Source organism: Bos indicus, chromosome 10 (assembly GCF_029378745.1).
Source record: "Bos indicus isolate NIAB-ARS_2022 breed Sahiwal x Tharparkar chromosome 10, NIAB-ARS_B.indTharparkar_mat_pri_1.0, whole genome shotgun sequence".
NCBI classification, from domain to species: Eukaryota; Metazoa; Chordata; class Mammalia; order Artiodactyla; family Bovidae; genus Bos; species Bos indicus.
In genome coordinates, this window is record NC_091769.1 from 54,214,864 (window position 1) to 54,234,017 (window position 19,154).

Consider the following 19,154-nt stretch of genomic DNA (forward strand, 5'->3'; position numbering starts at 1 on the left):
TAAAATACTAAAGGTGGAAAGGGGAAATAGGCGCTGATGAGTGGAGCAGCCTTTCTGGCACCGGCGCTGTGCAACAGCAGCAGGGCTGTCCTGTTGCAGGACTCCAGAGAGGATCACCTTTTCTATATCTCTTGAGAATGGTGCCTCCTAGAACTGGGCATCAAAGCGGTCCTCGGCAAAACATATACTCATTCAGATCTCTTTCTTTTTTTAAATTAAATTTTATTATTATTTTTTAACACCAAAGACATTTTATATTGGGGTTAGCCGATTAACAGTGTTGTGATAGTTTCAGGTGAACAGGGAAGGGACTCAGCCATACATATACGTGTATCCATTCTCCCCCAAACCCCCCTCTCATCCAGGCTCGTAATATCTGAGCAGAGCTCCATGTGCTATACAATAGGTTTTTTGTTGGTTATCCATTTAAAATATAGCAGTGTGCACATGACCCTCCCAAGGTCCTTCCCCCGGAGCAACCATGAGTTCTGTTCTCTAAGTCTGTGAGTCTCTTTCTGTTTCCCAAGTACATTCGTTTGTATCATCCAGATCTCTTTTATGCTGGCAAGCTTCCTTTCAGGAATATGTTCAAGGGAAATATTTCAACAGAGGACAAAAATTTAACTGTGGGGAACAAAAGTATTCATAGTGGAGAAAATCCAGAAATAACACAAGGGTAAAACAAATTGAGAAATATAAAATGAATTATTCAAAATTAATACTGGAGTGATCTATATATGAATTAAAAAGAGAAAAAGCATAAGGGAGCTAATAATAAATTTAAATTGTTAGCTTAGGTGGGTGATTTTAGGAATAAGAGGAAAAATGTTTCTATACATAAAATTGATCCAAAAAGCTCAATGTGGCAAAAGAACATTATTTTTAAAGTCAGTATTTCTGTATTTATTCTGCAATAAACACTATTTCTGTCCTTCAACATCTGCTAGCCACATACAACAAGGGACATGCCCTCTTGCTCTAAAGTTCTGTGATTCTATATGTATTTCTAGTAAGAGATATCAAGTTGTTTTTGTACTTTCTCTAGACAGGTATAGTGTTTTAACCTCAAAAATATCTCCTTAAAAGAAGTGACTTTATATTTGGCCTCAAAAATGAGTCAAGAGGAAGAGGAAGAATTCAGATGCAACAAATTTGTTTAATAACTTGCTTGTAAATTCTTTATCTGCACTCGAATCTCTTCTCTATCTTTACTGAAAGATAAACAAGTTCGTGCAGGTAGATAAGACCTTTAGCTCAATTTATAAGTGGTTCCTTGCAAACCCCTCAAGCCATTCATGTTATCATTCACTATCTCTTAATAACTAAAGTGGAATGTTAATCTATATTTGGTAAGAAAATGAGAATTTTCCCAATGGTTTAGACATTCCAGGCCATGTGTAACTCAGAAATAACTTCTTTGCCTTAGAAATGTGGCATGAAGAGAGAGAAGATAAAATTACATACACTTGCACATAAATACGCACACCACCATGCATTACCTACAGCATAGTCTTCACTTTTTAAATAAAATGTTGAACTTCTAATTGTTTTCCAGCTTGTCTTCTTGGGTTTATATGGAGGTAATGTCAATGTTATTGAGGGAAGGAGGAGAAGGAGCAGTGTTACAGAATGGCAAAAGTCAGAAATCTTCCATGGCAGTGTTTAAAGAGTATCTCCTGCAGCTTTAAGGAAGGTTGTGATGAAAATAAGTCCAAGCTTTAATGGCAAGAGTGGCAGCGCCACACAGGAAACTGAACAGAGTCTCAACAGGTTGGTCATGTTTTCAAAAGTTAGGACTTAATGGAGAAAATACTGGACTCAATTCTGTGAACGTTAGAAGGGGACATTTGGTTGGAAGAGCCTGAGAAATTTGAAACCCCAATATATTAAACTGAGTAATGGCTACCTGAACATAGCAAGTCCTAATCCTTGGAACTTGTAATTGCACTATGAGAAGGCAATGGCACCCCACTCCACGACTCTTGCCTGGAAAATCCCATGGAGGGAGGAGCCTGGTAGGCTGCAGTCCATGGGGTCCCAGAGGGTCAGAAACGACTGAGCGATTTCACTTTCACTTTTCACTTTCATGCATTGGAGAAGGAAATGGCAACCCACTCCAGTGTTCTTGCCTGGAGAAGCCCAGGGACGGGGGAGCCTGGTGGGCTGCTGTCTATGGGGTCACACAGAGTCAGACACCACTGAAGTGACTTAGCAGCAGCTCCCACAATTTAGGCTCTGCTGTATTCAAAGTCCTAGTTCCCATTATGGGGTATGGGGATACTTCCTTGAGGAGACAGTAATAGGTTTCACTATCCCTAAAGCTATGACTGTCAATCACTTGGTCATTTTGAGCTTGTCGTGGTCAGTTCAGTTCAGTCGCTCAGTTGTGTCTGACTCTTTGTGACCCCACGGACCAGAGCACGACAGGCCTCCCTGTCCATCACCAACTCCTGGAGTGCACACAAACTCATGTCCATCAAGTCGGTGATGCCATCCAGCCATCTCATCCTCTGTCATCCCCTTCTCCTCCTCCTGCCCCCAATCCCTCCCAGCATCAGGGTCTTTTCCAATGAGTCAACTCTTCGCATGAGGTGGCCAAAGTATTGGAGTTTCAGCTTTAGCATCATTCCTTCCAATGAACACCTGGAGTCATCTCCTTTAGGATGGGCTGGTTGGATCTCCTTGCAGTCCAAGGGACTCTCAAGAGTCTTCTCCAACACCACAGTTCAAAAGCATCGATTCTTCGGCACTCAGCTTTCTTCACAGTCCAACATTCACATCCATACATGACCCCTGGAAAAACAATAGCCTTGACTAAACAGAACTTTGTTGGCTAAGTAATGTCTCTGCTTTTCAATATGCTATCTAGGTTAGTCATAACTTTCCCTCCAAGGAGTAACTGTCTTTTAATTTCATGGCTGCAGTCACCATCTTCAGTGATTTTGGAGCCCCCAAAAATAAAATCTGACACTCTTTCCCTATCTATTTCCCATGAAGTGATGGGACCGGATGCCGTGATCTTTGTTTTCTGAATGTTGAGCTTTAAGCCAACTTTCTCACTCTCCTCTTTCACTTTCATCAAGAGGATTTTTAGTTCCTCTTCACTTTCTGCCATAAGGGTGGTGTCATCTGCATATCTGAGGTTATTGATATTTCTCCCGGCAATCTTGATTCCAGCTTCTGTTTCTTCCAGTCCAACATTTCTCATGATGTACTCTGCATATAAGTTAAATAAACAGGGTGACAATATACAGCCTTGACGTACTCCTTTTCCTGTTTGGAACCAGTCTGTTGTTCCATGTCCAGTTCTAACTGTTGCTTCCTGACCTGCATACAAATTTCTCAAGAGGCAGATCAGGTGGTCTGGTATTCCCATCTCTTTCAGAATTTTCCACAATTTATTGTGATCCACACAGTCAAAGGCTTTGGCATAGTCAATAAAGCAGAAATAGATGCTTTTCTGGAACTCTCTTGCTTTTTCCATGATCCAGCGGATGTTGGCAATTTGATCTCTGGTTCCTCTGCCTTTTCTAAAACCAGCTTGAACATCAGGAAGTTCACGGTTCACATATTGCTGAAGCCTGGCTTGGAGAATTTTGAGCATGACTTTACTAGTGTGTGAGATGAGTGCAATTGTGCGGTAGTTTGAGCATTCTTTGGCATTTCCTTTCTTTGGGATTGGAATGAAAACTGACCTTTTCCAGTCCTGTGGCCACTGCTGAGTTTTCCAAATTTGCTGGCATATTGAGTGCAGCACTTTCACAGCATCATCTTTCAGGATTTGAAATAGCTCAACTGGAATTCCATCACCTCCACTAGCTTTGTTCATAGTGATGCTTTCTAAGGCCCACTTGACTTCACATTCCAGGATGTCTGGCTCTAGGTCAGTGATCACACTATCGTGATTATGTTTGTCGGGAAGATCTTTTTTGTACAGTTCTGTGTATTCTTGCTACCTCCTCTTAATATGTTCTGCTTCTGTTAGGTCCATACCATTTCTGTCCTTTATCGAGCCCATCTTTGCATGAAAAGTTCCCTTGGTATCTCTAATTTTCTGAAGAGACCTCTAGTCTTTCCCATTCTGTTGTTTTCCTCTATTTCTTTGCATTGATCGCTGAAGAAGGCTAAACAAAGCCTTCCTATTCTTTGGAACTCTGCATTCCGATGCTTATATCTTTCCTTTTCTCCTTTGCTTTTCGCTTCTCTTCTTTTCACAGCTATTTGTAAGGCCTCCCCAGACAGCCATTTTGCTTTCTTGCATTTCTTTTCCATGGGGATGGTCTTGATCCCTGTCTCCTGTACAATGTCACAAACCTTTGTCCATAGTTCATCAGGCACTCTGTCTATCAGGCAGGCGCAGGAGGGCCAAGGGGAGCTACTCCACGTTCGAGGTCAGGAGGGGCGACCTCGTCCAAGGTAAGGAGCAGCCAAGAGGAGCTACTCCATGTTCAAGGTCAGGAGGGGCGACCTCATCCAAGGTAAGAAGCAGCGGTTGCACTTTGCTGGAGCAGCTGTAAAGAGATACCCCACATCCAAGGAAAGAGAAACCCAAGTAAGACGGTAAGTGTTGCGAGAGGGCATCAGAGGGCAGACACACTGAAACCATAATCACAGAAAACTGGCCAATCTGATCATATGGACCACAGCCTTGTCTAACTCAATGAAAGTAAGCCATGCTGTGTGGGGCCACCCAAGACGGATGGGTAGTGGTGGAGAGGTCTGACGGAATGTGGTCCACTGGAGAAGGCAATGGCAAACCACTTCAGTATTCTTCCCTTAAAAACCCTATGAACAGTATGAAAAGGCAAAATGATAGGATACTGAAAGAGGAACTCCCCAGGTTGATAGGTGCCCAATATGCTACAGGAGATCAGTTCAGTTCAATTCAGTCGCTCAGTCGTGTCCAACTCTTTGCGACCCCATGAATCGCAGCACGCCAGGCCTCCCTGTCCATCACCATCTCCCAGAGTTCACTCAAACTCACGTCCATTGAGTTGGTGATGCCATCCAGCCATCTCATCCTCTGTCGTCCCCTTTTCCTCCTGCCCCAAATCCCTCCCAGCATCAGAGTCTTTTCCAAAGAGTCAATTCTTCGCATGAGCTGGCCAAAGTACTGGAGTTTCAGCTTTAGCATAGCAAGGAGAGATAAGAAAGCCTTCCTCAGTGATCAATGCAAAGAAATAGAGGAAAACAACAGAAAGGGAAAGATTAGAGATCTCTTCAAGAAAATTAGAGATACCAAGGGAACATTTCATGCAAAGATGGGCTCGATAAAGGACAGAAATGGTATGGACCTAACAGAAGCAGAAGATATTAAGAAGAGGTGGCAAGAATACACAGAAGAACTGTACAGAAAAGGTCTTCAGGACCACGATAATCACGATGGTATGATGACTCACCTGGAGCCAGACATCCTGGAATGTGAAGTCAAGTGGGCCTTAGAAAGCACCACTATGAACAAAGCTAGTGGAGGTGATGGTATTCCAGTTGAGCTATTTCAAATCCTGAAAGATGATGCTGTGAAAGTGCTGCACTCAATATGCCAGCAAATTTGGAAAACTCAGCAGTGGCCACAGGACTGGAAAAGGTCAGTTTTCATTCCAATCCCAAAGAAAGGCAATGCCAAAGAATGCTCAAGCTACCGCACAATTGCACTCATCTCACATGCTAGGAAAGTCATGCTCAAAATTCTCCAAGCCAGGCTTCAGCAATACGTGAACCATGAACTTCCAGATGTTCAAGCTGGTTTTAGAAAAGGCAGAGGAACCAGAGATCAAATTGTCAACATCCTCTGGTTCATGGATAAAGCAAGAGAGTTCCAGAAATACATCTGCTTCTGCTTTATTGACTATGCCAAAGCCTTTGCCTGTGTGGATCACAATAAACTGTGGGGAATTCTGAAAGAGATGGGAATACCAGACCACCTGACCTGCCTCTTGAGAAATCTGTATGCAGGTCAGGAAGCAACAGTTAGAACTGGACATGGAACAACAGACTGGTTCCAAATAGGAAAAGGAGTTCGTCAAGGCTGTATATTGTCACCCTGCTTATTTAACTTATATGCAGAGTACATCATGAGAAACTCTGGACTGGAAGAAGCACAAACTGGAATCAAGATTGCCGGGAGAAATATCAATAACCTCAGATACAGGAGATCAGTGGAGAAATAACTCCAGAAAGAATGAAGGGATGGAAGCCAAAGCAAATACAATACCCTGTTGTGGATGTTACTGGTGATAGAAGCAAGGTCCGATGCTGTAAAGAGCAATATTCCATAGGAACCTGGAATGTTAGGTCCATGAATCAAGGCAAATTGGAAGTAGTCAAACAGGAGATGGCAAGAGTGAACATCGACATACTAGGAATCAGCAAACTAAAATGGAGTGGAATGGGTGAATTTAACTCAGATGACCATTATATCTACTACTGTGGGTAGGAATCTCTTAGAAGAAATGTAGTAGCCATCATAGTCAACAAAAGAGTCCGAAATGCAGTACTTGGATGCAATCTCAAAAACGACAGAATGATCTGTTTGTTTCCAAGGCAAACCATTCAATATCACAGTAATCCAAGTCTATGCCCCAACCAGTAACGCTGAAGAAGCTGAAGTGGAACGGTTCTATGAAGACCTACAAGACCTTTTAGAACTAACACCCAAAAAACATGTCCTTTTCATTATAGGGGACTTGAATGCAAAAGTAGGAAGTCAATAAACACCTGGAGTAACAGGCAAATTTGGCCTTGGAGTACAGAATGAAGCAGGGCACAGACTAATAGAGTTTTGCCAAGAGAACACACTGGTCATAACAAACACCCTCTTCCAACAACACAAGAGAAGACTCTACACATGGACATCACCACATGGTCACACTGAAATCAGATTGATTATATTCTTTGCAGCCAAAGATAGAAAAGCTGTATATAGTCACCAAAAACAAGACTGGGAGCTGACTGTGGCTCAGATCATGAACTCCTTATTGCCAAATTCAGACTGAAATTGAAGAAAGTAGGGAAAACCACTAGACCATTCAGGTATGGCCTAAATCAAATCCCTTATGATTATACAGTGGAAGTGAGAAATAGATTTAAGGGACTAGATCTGATAGACACAGTGCTTGTCATGCTAGTAGACAGATAAAGAAGTTATCATATAGGGCATGGTGAAGGGGTCAACTCTGATTGTCATGAAGAGCTGGTGTGGGGCTGTCCAAGAAAGAATACGTATAGAACTCAGGGATTTTACTGCAGCATATCTTAGTACTTGGATGTCCAATGATAACTGTAAGCAGTCTGTTATAGCAACCTTGGCCCGATAAAGTTAACCCAACTGATGGTTCATAGCCCTCGGGAATAAAAACCTGAGTCACCACCAGGCAACAACCCAGACTTGCTGAAGTGCCAGCCAAGCATGGGGGAAATTAGACTGGGTGGAGAGAGATGATGAATATTAATTATGACCCTGAGCCCGGTTACCGCAGTGGGCACTGCAGCTTATCCTCCTAAGCCTTGTAGCAGATTTCTCTTGCACACTCCCTCCTGTCCTCTCAACTAGTGTTTACTTCAGTCCTGCTGCAGCAACCAGCTGGGTGGTGACGCCATCAGGCAGTAATGCCCTTTGGTTGTTTAGCAGGCCTCTCCTTTTCTGCACCTGGGCTTCATTGCCACTCCTGGCCAAGGTGTCACCTGGGGCCTACTCAGCCATCCTACATGCAAGCAAATCTGGAAAACTAGGAGAAGTGACACCCTGCAAGACAACCCCTGTCCAGTGGGTAATGAAAGCCAGCGGATAAAAACTCCTTTCTTGGGAAGATAATTCTGAGTTATGGGAATTCCTTGGTGGTTAGGACTTTGTGCTTCTACTGCAGGGGACCCAGGTTCAATCCCTGGTCGGGAACTAAGATCCTGTAAGTAGGGCAGCACAGCCAAGAAAAAAGAAATTCTTAAGTATATTTTACATGGTTCTATGACTCTTCAGGGGACCTTAATGAGACTGAGCCCCAAATCAACCAATAATAGTGATCAAGCTCAGTAACTCAAAAACCAGTGCATTGGTTTTACCTGCTTCTCTATTTTACACTTCTTTGGCCCTCACTCATGTTCTCTACGGTTCAGAAGTATGCTGGTCAATGTTTTTTTCTGGCTTTCCAGCAAAAAAAAATTACCCTGGTTTGTAGCATTTGCCAGTTTCTATAGCTGGATAGGGACCTGCACAGTTGGTCCCTGGGAGCATGACCCCAAATAAACTGCTGCTGCTGCTGCTAAGTCACTTCAGTTGTGTCTGACTCTGTGAGACCCCATAGACAGTAGCCCACCAGGCTCCCCCATCCCTGGGATTCTCCAGGCAAGAACACTGGAGGGGGTTGCCATTTCCTTCTCCAATGCATGAAAGTGAGAAGTAAAAGTGAAGTCGCTCAGTCGTGTCCGACTCTTAGCGATCCCATGGACTGCAGCCTACCAGGCTCCTCCGTCCATGGGATTTTCCAGGCAAGAGTCCTGGAGTGGGGTGCCATTGCCTTCTCCGCCCAAATAAACTACCTGCATACAAATCTTTGTCTCAGAAGACAAAGGTGGCTCCAGAAGGATGAAGAGTTACCTACCTGTCTGAGCCAACAGGCAGAGAACTGTTGGTACACTGACATGAGCCATGAATACTAATAAGACAACATATTAAAATAAGATTGGAGAGAGAAGAGTTCTATTAACTAACAAATTGGTGGTAGGAAAAGTGGCAGGGGGTAAGAATTTGAGGATACTCAGAAGTTTCTAGCCTTTGATGCTGGATAGACAGTAATGCCATTTCCAGACACAGAGAATATAGGGCAATGGCGAGTTCAGCTTTGTATCTAATAAATGTAAGAGTGTTTAAAGATATTCAACTAGATTTAGCTGGTGAGAAGCACATGTGTGAAGCTTAGGAAAGAGCTAAGGGTGTGGAAGCTGTGCACAGTATTATTTTGAAATGTTATTGTTGATAATTACTTGTTGTTCCTGGAATATCCTGCCTCCCCCTCCCTCCCCCAACCCAGGCAGCAGTGAGGCGTGCTTTCAGTATTTACTGCCCCCAGGGGAGGGCTGTTACTACAGAAATGAAAAGAAAAAGATGAGTCAATGTTCAGTTTATAAGTTTCAAAATAGAGCTTTGAATCTCTTAGTAGGAAAAAAAAAAAAAATAGCCTGAGAAAAAAAGGTTTTTTGAGTCTCAAAAGCATGGAGTTTCAGTACCAATAGCTGGAAGTAATGCCATTAGTGCCCAATATTGGTAGAAAAAAATTATGATAAAAGAGCCAGTTTTCCTAACCTGAAGAGAAAGTTGGTGATAAAAATGAGATATAGATATAGAGTGTCTCTGAGAAAGGACCGTTTCCCTGGCTTGCATCCTCACTGCTGAGCTATCTGTGGAAGCAAGGATAGAATTTCCTAGTAATGGTAGAGACTGAGAGGAAGTGTGTGCCCCACTTCCTGTCAGGACCCCTGTGGGATGGTCTCCCAGGCAGTTCTCCTCGGGGAGCACAGCCTGGCAGCAAACAATAGCTGTAGTAGAAATGATGATAGCCTGTGATCTGAAAATATGCTGGAGTCCAGCCGCCAAGATTTGTCTCTCTAAAGTAGTAGGGGATAGCACGCAAAAGTTTCCACAACCCTAAAAGAGGGTGGAAAGTGACTGCTAGAGGGCTAGTGAACCAGAAGAGCCCTGAGAGCTGGGACAAGAGCCAGGAATGATGGGTGACCAGACACCAGCTAGAATTACAATACAGAGGGACGGCATGAGAAAAACCAGACACACTCCTGCATGGCCACAGCCACACGGAAGCTCCTCATACTTAGATTCCACTCGTGAGAAAATGAGGAGAAAAGAAAAATAATTATTTGATTGAGTTAAAACCTTGAAAAGATTGGAGAAATCTGGAATGACTATATCTTTACACCTAAAATTTATTATAACTAATTACTGTAACTTAACCAAAATTTCTGCTACATGGCATATTGAAAGGCAGAGATGTTACTTTGCCAACAAAGGTCCGTCTAGTTAAGGCTATGGTTTTTCCAATAGTCATGTATGGATGTGAGAGTTGGACTGTGAAGAAAGCTGAGCGCCGAAGAATTGATGCTTTTGAACTGTGGTGCTGGAGAAGACTCTTGAGAGTCCCTTGGACTGCAAGGACATACAACCAGTCCATTCTGAAGGAGATCAGTCCTGGTTGTTCATTGGAAGGAATGATGCTGAGCTGAAACTCCCAGTACTTTGGCCACCTTGTGCGAAGAGTTGACTCATTGGAAAAGATTCTGATGCTGGGAGGGATTGGAGGCAGGAGGAGAAGGGGACGACAGAGGATGAGATGGCTGGATGGCATCACCGACTTGATGGACGTGAGTTTGAGTGAACTCTGGGAGTTGGTGATGGACAGGAAGGCCTGGCATGCTGCAAATCATGGGATCACAAAGAGTCGGACACGACTGAGCGACTGAACTGAACTGAACTGAACCAAAATTTACCACAGTAGAAGATGAAAAGACAATAGAAAGTGTTAGTCACTCAGTCGTGTCTGATTCTTTGCAACCCCATGAACTGTAGCCCGCCAATCTCCTCTGTCCATGGGATTTTCTAGGCAAGAATGCTAGAGTGAGTTGCCATGCTCTCCTCCAGGGGATCTTCCTCACCCAGGGATTGAACCCAGGTCTCCTACATTACAGGCAGATTCTTTACCATCTGAGCCACCAGGGAAGTCACACACACACACACACAAAAGATGCTCTCAAAAGATACAAGTAAGATACAGAATATGTTGTTCAGTAAAATCCAATGTTCATTTATGATCAATAATCTTAGTGAACTAGGAATAGAAGTGAGCTCCTTAACCAAATAAAGCCTAGGAAAAAAAGATAAACCCCAAATGAAAACAAAACCCAAAACCCTGAAGCAAGTATCATTCTCTTTAAAGCCAGGAATAAGACAATTACACCTGTTATCACCACGTCTGTTTGTTAGACAGGACAGTAAGATAAGAAAAAGGAATGCAAGTTGAGAGAAATGGAAAGGAATAAGCAAAACTGTCCTTCAAAGATGCTAATAAATGCCTATGTGAAAGTGAAAATAATTATTTTAGATATAATGAAGTTGAAGAAGGTTGTTGAATACCAAAGTAAATATATAAAACTAAGTTCATTTCTGTACACCATCAATAAAGTATTAGGGTGTATAATAATATAAAAAGACACTACATTTACAAAAGCAAGGAAAACATAAAGTACGTTGGAATAAATGTGGCAAAATACATGCAAGACCATAGTGGAGAAAACTGTAAAACTTTTTGAAGGACATTAAGATTTAATTAGTCTTTAAACTTTAGTTTTTAGAACTATTCAGATTTACAGAAAAACCGTGAAGACAGTACATAGTGTTCCTATCCATGCTATAGTCAGTTTCTCCCGTTACTGCCATCTTATGTTAGTATATTTAGTACATTTGTTATAATTAATAAACAAATCTATTCAAAGAAAATATAAAATACGTCTCTGCCCACAGTTCCCAGCACAGAGCTCCTAAAACTCATGTTATTTCATAAGTGATAAGAACACTAGGAACATTTCTTGTTCTAATACTGATCTTTGATCTCTGTTTCAGACACAAAGCTCCTGAAAGCCTTGTGATTTCCTAATAGGAAATAGGGTAATAGGAGTATCTTTTGGAGAAGGAAATGGCAACCCACTCCAGTATTACCTGGAAAATCCCTCCAGTATTACCTGGAAATCCCTCCAGTATTACCTGGAAAATCCCATGGACAGAGGAGCCTGGCAGGCTACAGTCCATGCGGTCGCAAGAGTCGGATACAGCTTATCGACTAAAGAGAGGAGAGGAGTATCTTTTGTTCTAATGATCCAACTCTGTGTGGGCTCCTGGATGAGGGCTGGGAGAAGGGAGAATGGCTGAATATGGAGTGAATGATACCATTACCAACTCAATGAACACGAACTTGAGCCAACTCCAGGAGAGAATGAAGGACAGAGGAGCCTGGTGTGCTGCAGGCCATGGGGTCACAAAGAGTCAGATACGACTTAGCAACTGAACAACAGCAGCAGCAATGCCTCCGTGGTGAAGCCGCCATAAAATTCCAAAAGCATGGGGTTTGAAGAACTTCCAGGTTTGTGAATGCATCCGTGCTGGGAGGAGTCCCAGCTCCACAGGAACAGAAGCGCTTGTGCTTGGGACCCTTCCAGACCTCTCTTCATCTGGCTATTCATCCGTATCCTTGATCATCTCCAATAATAAACTTGTTAAAGTAATGTTGCCCTAAATTCTGTGAGCTGCTCTAGCAAATTAGTCAAGCCCAAGGAGGGGGTCATTGGAATCTCATCCATAGCCAGTCCATCAAAAGCATGGGAGATTACCCGGGCTTGTGACAGGTGTCTGAGGTAAGGGAAGGAGAGTAGTCTTGAAACACTGAACCTTAACCTGTGGAGGGGCTTCCCAGGTGGCACAGTAGTGAAATAATCCATCTGCCAATGCAAGAGACATGAGAGATGTGGCTTCAATCCCTGGGTCAGGAAGATCCCCTGAGAAGGAAATGTCAACCCTTTCTAGTATTCTTGCCTGGAAAATGCCTGGAGGGCTACTGTCCATGGGCTTGCAAAGAGTCAGACACAACTTAATGATGAGCATGCAAGCCTTGGTAACCTGTGGAATCTCTGGGTAGACAGTATCAGAATGAAGCTAAATTGTAGGACACCCAGCCAGTGTCCAGGAATTGCTTCTTGGCAAGGGGGAGAACCTCTACACATTTGGTGAACAGCAGTGTCAGAAGTGACATTGCCTCTGTAAATGTCAAAGAGATACACAGGGGAGAAATGGAATAGGGAGAGACTGGATTTCCTTACACAGAAAGGAAGAAACAGGATTTTCCCTTTAATGTAATTGTGAACTAAAAGTTATACTTTCTTTAGGTTTTCTTTGTTCTTACCCACTGTTCTTTTTTTCTGTCCCAGGATCCTGTTTAGGATACCATATTACAATATTACATTTAGTCATCCTGTCTCTTTACGTTCCTCACAGCTGTAACTTTCCTTGTTTTTGATGGACCTTGGCTGTTTTCAGAAGTACTTATCAGGTACTTTGTAGATTGTCTATTGGAATTTGTCTGATGTTTTTCTCATGACTAGCCTGGGGTTACAGTTTTGGGCCTCAAAGAGGTAAAGCGCTACCTTCATCCCATTATATCAAGGGTGTGTGTGTGTGTGTGTGTGTGTGTGCGCGCGCGCGCATGTGTGTGCATGTGCACACGCGCATGCGCGCACACACACGTGCAGTCACATCTGACTCTTTGCCACTGCATTGACTATAGCCCGCCAGCCTCCTCTATCCGTGGAATTTTCCAGCCAAGAATTTTGAAGTGGGTTGCCATTTCCTACTGCAGAGGATCTTCCCAACCCAGGGATCGAACCCACGTCTCCTGTGTCTCCTGCATTGGCAGGCAGATTCCTTACCAATGTGCCACTTGGGAAGCCCATATCAAGGGTACATACTATCAACATCACTTATCACTACTGATGTTGACCTTGAACACCTGGCTGAGGCAGTGTTTTTCATGTTTCTTCACTGTAACTTTCCTCAAACCTTTGGGAGAAAGTTACTAGGCTCATCCTACATGGTAGCAGTGGTAAGTCATGCTCCCTTTCCTTGAGGGTGGAGTAACTGCATAAACTATTTTGAATTCCACATAAATATTTGTCTGTTCTCACCCATTTATTTACTGAATCATTTATTTATATCAAAACAGACTCATGTGTATTTATTTTATACTTTGGGTAATAATCCAATACTACTTTATTTTGTTGCTCAAATTGTTCCAGCTTTGACCACTGAGAGATCTTTGACATACCCCATAATTGTGGGTTTGAATTTTTCAAGCACTTTACTTTCTGGCACTAAAGGATGCTCTCAGCTCATCTTGTGTATTCCCTGCCCTGGTCCTAGAATCAGCCCTTTCTCCAAGGTGACCTGGTTCCTTTCATTGGAGACATTTGTTTACTTTTAACCAGCACAATTTCATTTCTTTGGGAGGGAGGAGGGAGGAGGGTTCAGGATGGGGAACACATGTATACCTGTAGAGGATTCATTTCGATATTTGGCAAAACTAATACAATTTTGTAAAGTTTAAAAATAAAATAAAATTAAAAAAAAATTTTTGAAGCAATCTCAAACTTACAGAAAGGTTGAAAGTATAAAGACATTTTTTTTCTTGTACCATTGGAGAGTACTTTGTCAGTTTGCTGTCCCATCACCTAATACCTTAGTGTGTACTTTTTATGAACATGATCATTCTCCTCTAGATCACCACAGTACAAACATCATAATCTGGCAATTAACATTCATAGATTATTACCATTTAATCCTCAGCTATACTCATGTTTCAGCCAATGTCCAAATAACATCTTTCCTAGCAATAGAATTCAGAATCATGAGTTGCCTATATGCCATGTCTCTGTGATTGTTAGTTTTATGTATTAACTTAGTGTTTTTTGTATATATATACACACACACACATATCCTATTGGTTCTCTTTCTTTGGAGAACCCCGATTAACACAACTGCTTTCATCTCTGTCATTCTGGAATAGTTCCTCAAATTTCTTTAACATCTATGTTCTTGACACTTCTGAAGATTCAGTTCAGTTCAGTCACTCAGTCGTGTCCGACTCTTTGCAACCCCATGAATCGCAGCATGCCAGGCCTCCCTGTCCATCACCAACTCCTGGAGTTCACTCAAACTCACGTCCATCGAGTCAGTGATGCCATCCAGCCATCTCATCCTCTGTCGTCCCCTTCTCCTCCTGCCCCCAATCCCTCCCAGAATCAGGGTCTTTTCCAATGAGTCAACTCTTCGCATGAGGTGGCCAAAGTACTGGAGTTTCAGCTTTAGCATCATTCCTTCCAAAGAAATCCCAGGGCTGATCTCCTTCAGAATGGACTAGTTGGATCTCCTTGCAGTCCAAGGGACTCTCAAGAGTCTTCTCCAACATCACAGTTCAAAAGCATCAATTCTTTGGCGCTCAGCTTTCTTCACAGTCCAACTCTCACTCCATACATGACCACTGGAAAAACCATGGCCTTGACTAGATGGACCTTTGTGAAGATTACAGGGCAATTATTTTATATTATGTGCCTTAAGCTGGATTTGTAAGATGTTTACTCATGATTAGATTCAGATTGGGCAGGAACAGCAGTGAAGCCACACTCTGTACTTCTCATTGCTTCCTATCAGATTGTAAGATTTCTGTTTCATTCTAATACTGATGTTCACTTTGATCACTTAATTACATTGGTGTCTTTTAACTTTTCCCCTTATATAATTAATATGTATTTTATGGAAAGATACATTGAATTCTGTAAAAATCTTACTTGCCAAACTTGGAATTTAATCATCTATAATAATTTACATTGGTATGGACTCACAGTACTGGATTTAGTCGTTGGATTATAATCTGTTGCTACCAATTTATTTTGGTGCTCAAGTTAGTCCGTATTTGGCCAGTGGAAACCTCTTCAAGTTGGCTCCTATGTCCTTTTGACATGTCCCCACATTACTTTCATTACTTCCTGGCATAACAAGATGTCCCATAAAAAGACTTTCTGAACAAGACAGCATTGTTAATAATAGACAAAGCAATAGGGAAATAATCATTAAAAAAAGAAAGAGGAAAAAGGGATGCACTGCCTCTCATTGAAGTGTAAAGTCCAAACTCCTTGACATGGCATGGAAGAGAAACTTAAAGCAAGAAGCACTGTGCTGTATTTGGGTTTCAGTGGGGAAACTTTTAGGATTTACTTCATTAAAAAAAAAAAAGTATAATGGGATCAGACATTTAGCACCATAATTGCAAACTGACATTTTTGCCTTTGAATGTAATGTACCTTTGGGAAAAGATTAGTAATATCACTGGTACTTCGTTTATCTTGAGTGATACAAATTTTGAACCATTATTAAATTTCAGAGACACCATGGTAATTTATCTAAACATCATGCTATAAACATTCGAAACAGCTAAATCATATAATAAAAGGTTTTATAAATTCAAGACAAAACCAGAAAACCTGAAATCATGCCAACGTCCAATAACAGAAGAATAATTGAGATAGAGTCATCCAATGAAATATTACACAGCAATGAAATAAATTAACTACCACAAACAGATCAGTGTGAATCCATCTCACAAATGGAATGGTAAGTAAAAGAATTCAAGTCGCTTTATGATTGCATTTATGTAAAGAAGCAAAAATGAACAATGCATTATTTAGTAATACATACATCTGATGAAAAAATTAAAAAAAAGAAACAAGAAAATGGTAAACATAGAATTCAGAATAGTAGTTATCTTTTGGTGAGGGGAGAAAAGGCAATGTAATAGGAAGACATGAAAGAGGTGAAAAAAGTTTCTGGTAATGTTCTTTTTCTTACAGTGGGTGATGAGTATATTAGTATTCAACTGACTTTTATTTTTATAATCTTTGGTATGTACTCAAAATTTAGTTTAAAACGTTCCTACAAATTTGGACATGTTAGACAAAGTTCCTGTGTTGCTTAATATAGTAGTCACTAACCACAAGTGACTAAGTAATTAAAAAGTTGCACCAGCCACATTTCAAGTGCTGAATAGCCATATAAGCTAGTAGCTAGAATGATGCTAAAGCTGAAACTCCAGTACTTTGGCCACTTCATGCAAAGAGTTGACTCATTGGAAAAGACTCTGATGCTGGGAGGGATTGGGGGCAGGAGGAGAAGGGGACGACAGAGGATGAGATGGCTGGATGGTATCACCGACTCGATGGACGTGAGTTTGAGTGAACTCCGGGAGTTGGTGATAGACAGGGAGGCCTGGCGTGCTGCGATTCATGGGGTCACAAGGGGTCGGACACGACTGAGCGACTGAACTGAACTGAACTAAATCACATTGGCAATGTAGATATAAAAGATTTCCTTCATTGCAGAAAGTTTTGTTGGACCATACTGGACTGTCTCTGGATAGACATAATGACTGTCTCTGAAAACTTCTTTCCCATGCTTGGATTTTCCCTTCAAAGCTAGATTCCTGGAATCCAAGAGTAGAGGTGACCTGTGTCTTGGGTACCATCTTAAGTGGAAAGCTTTACAGAAATGCCCAGTATCCCCAGCTTATTCCATAGTGGAACAGCCACAGTACTGTAGAAGTGATGCACAGGATAGGCTGGAGCACATCTCAGCAGCCACAGAATGATGTGGAAGGGCCAGGGGCAGATAAAAGAGGTCGGAGGACCTGAAGGGCTTTTCATCTTTGAGCCTAAAGTTCTACAGCCTGAATACCAGAGACAGATGAGAGTGCTGGTTTCTCCATGGATGCTGGAGGGTGCTAGGGCAGAGACTGTTAATTCTCTTCCTAATCCATCCCTCCCTAGCAAGAGAAGCTCAACAAGGCTTCCCAGGAAAAAAGAAAAAAGTCTCTTCCTGCCCTGTATTTAGACACATCCATGTGACTCAGATCTTCTCTCCGAGTTTATGTAGAAGGTTTTGTTAGCCTTTCTGAAAAGTAGAACATGAGATCTGCACTCCAGTTTTCATTCCTTCCTCTGTCTTGTGGCCTAAAACATAGATGGAATGGTTAGAGCTTTTGCCTCTTTCTGGACTATGACAATAAGGGCCACACTTACAAATGGCAAAGAAGCTAGTTATAACGTACCTGGATTTCTGATGCTTTTGTGGAGTAAAATAGCCATACTTATCCTGGCCTCTAGGCTTCCAAAGGCTTCCATGGTGGCTCAGTGGTAAAGAATCCACCTGCCAATGCAGGAGATGTGGGTTCAATCCCTAGGTCAAGAAGATCCCCTGGAGAAGGAAATGGCAACCCACTCCAATATTCTCACCTGGGAAAGCCCATGGACAGAGGAGCCTGGTGGGCTACAGTCCATGGGGTCACAAAAGAGTTGGACACGACTTAGAGACTGAACAACTTGACTTCCATATAAGGGAACAATATAACATCTATCTTTAAATCCTACTAGTTAGGGTTACTAACAGTCAAATGTCATGGCAATGACAATGGCAAGGGATGAGGTAAAGGGAGTTTAGAGTGGAAGAAGAGAAAGAAAAAATGAACTCCGAAGATCTCAGATATCTAGTATTAGAAGAGAGGCAACCAGCAGATATTATGAGAGAATTAAAGGAGAACTTTGAAACAAGACTTTTGTTGCATTCCTTATAGAACTAATAACCAACATTAAAGTACCTTTCATTTTGTGACCCTTGTTAGATCAGTTATTTAACACCAGAATTTTTTTTTATCCCAAAGACTCCTATTAAAAAACTGCCTTACAATTAACATCATAAGCACAGATAGAGTCGTTGGTACACAAACTACTAGGAAGTCTTGATAAGGTTTATTGATTTTTCATTCATTTACTGCTCCTTTATCAGTTTGGAGACTCATGTAAAAAGAGATTTGAAGGGAGAATAAGTTCATGAACAAGAAATAGCATGGTGATGCCACTGGAGGTTGCTAGAATTGCCTAGCCTTTCACTTGGGGGCAATCCCTAGCAGGGGTGTGAGGCTTGGGACAAATTATTATTCACAATATCACATTCTTCCTACATGCCTCTTATAGGGTTATACACAAAGTTATTCAAGTCAAATCAACATGAACTTAATTGAAGGCAGGCTAGGTGGGAAAAAAGTCTACATGAGAATACCATGAAGTTGAGATGGATATCCAGCTGAAGAGGGGCTTCTCATTTCAAACAGCTTTCTTGACCATAGCACTGGTTATTGGACCACCATCTAATACCACCGTCTCTATTTGAACACCATGATCATTCCAGGTACCAGCTATACAGGGCTTCTCCTACCTTTTGGCTGGGAAATAATAACTACTTTAGTTTATCATACGTCAGTAAATTGCCTGCTTAATTCTTCATTATGATTTTGGGTCCAGACAGAAAGAATAAGAAATCGAGTCAAATCAGTGGTTGGGGGGATTATCTTCACTACTGCTATTAGCTATATGAGCTGATGCTTTACTTTATAAATCACTGGGAATTCTGGTTGATTTTATTACCAGTTTTAGGTTGTGTGTATCCTTCTCGTCTATTCATTAAATTTTAGTAGGAAGATGGAAGCTATTTCTATATCTGT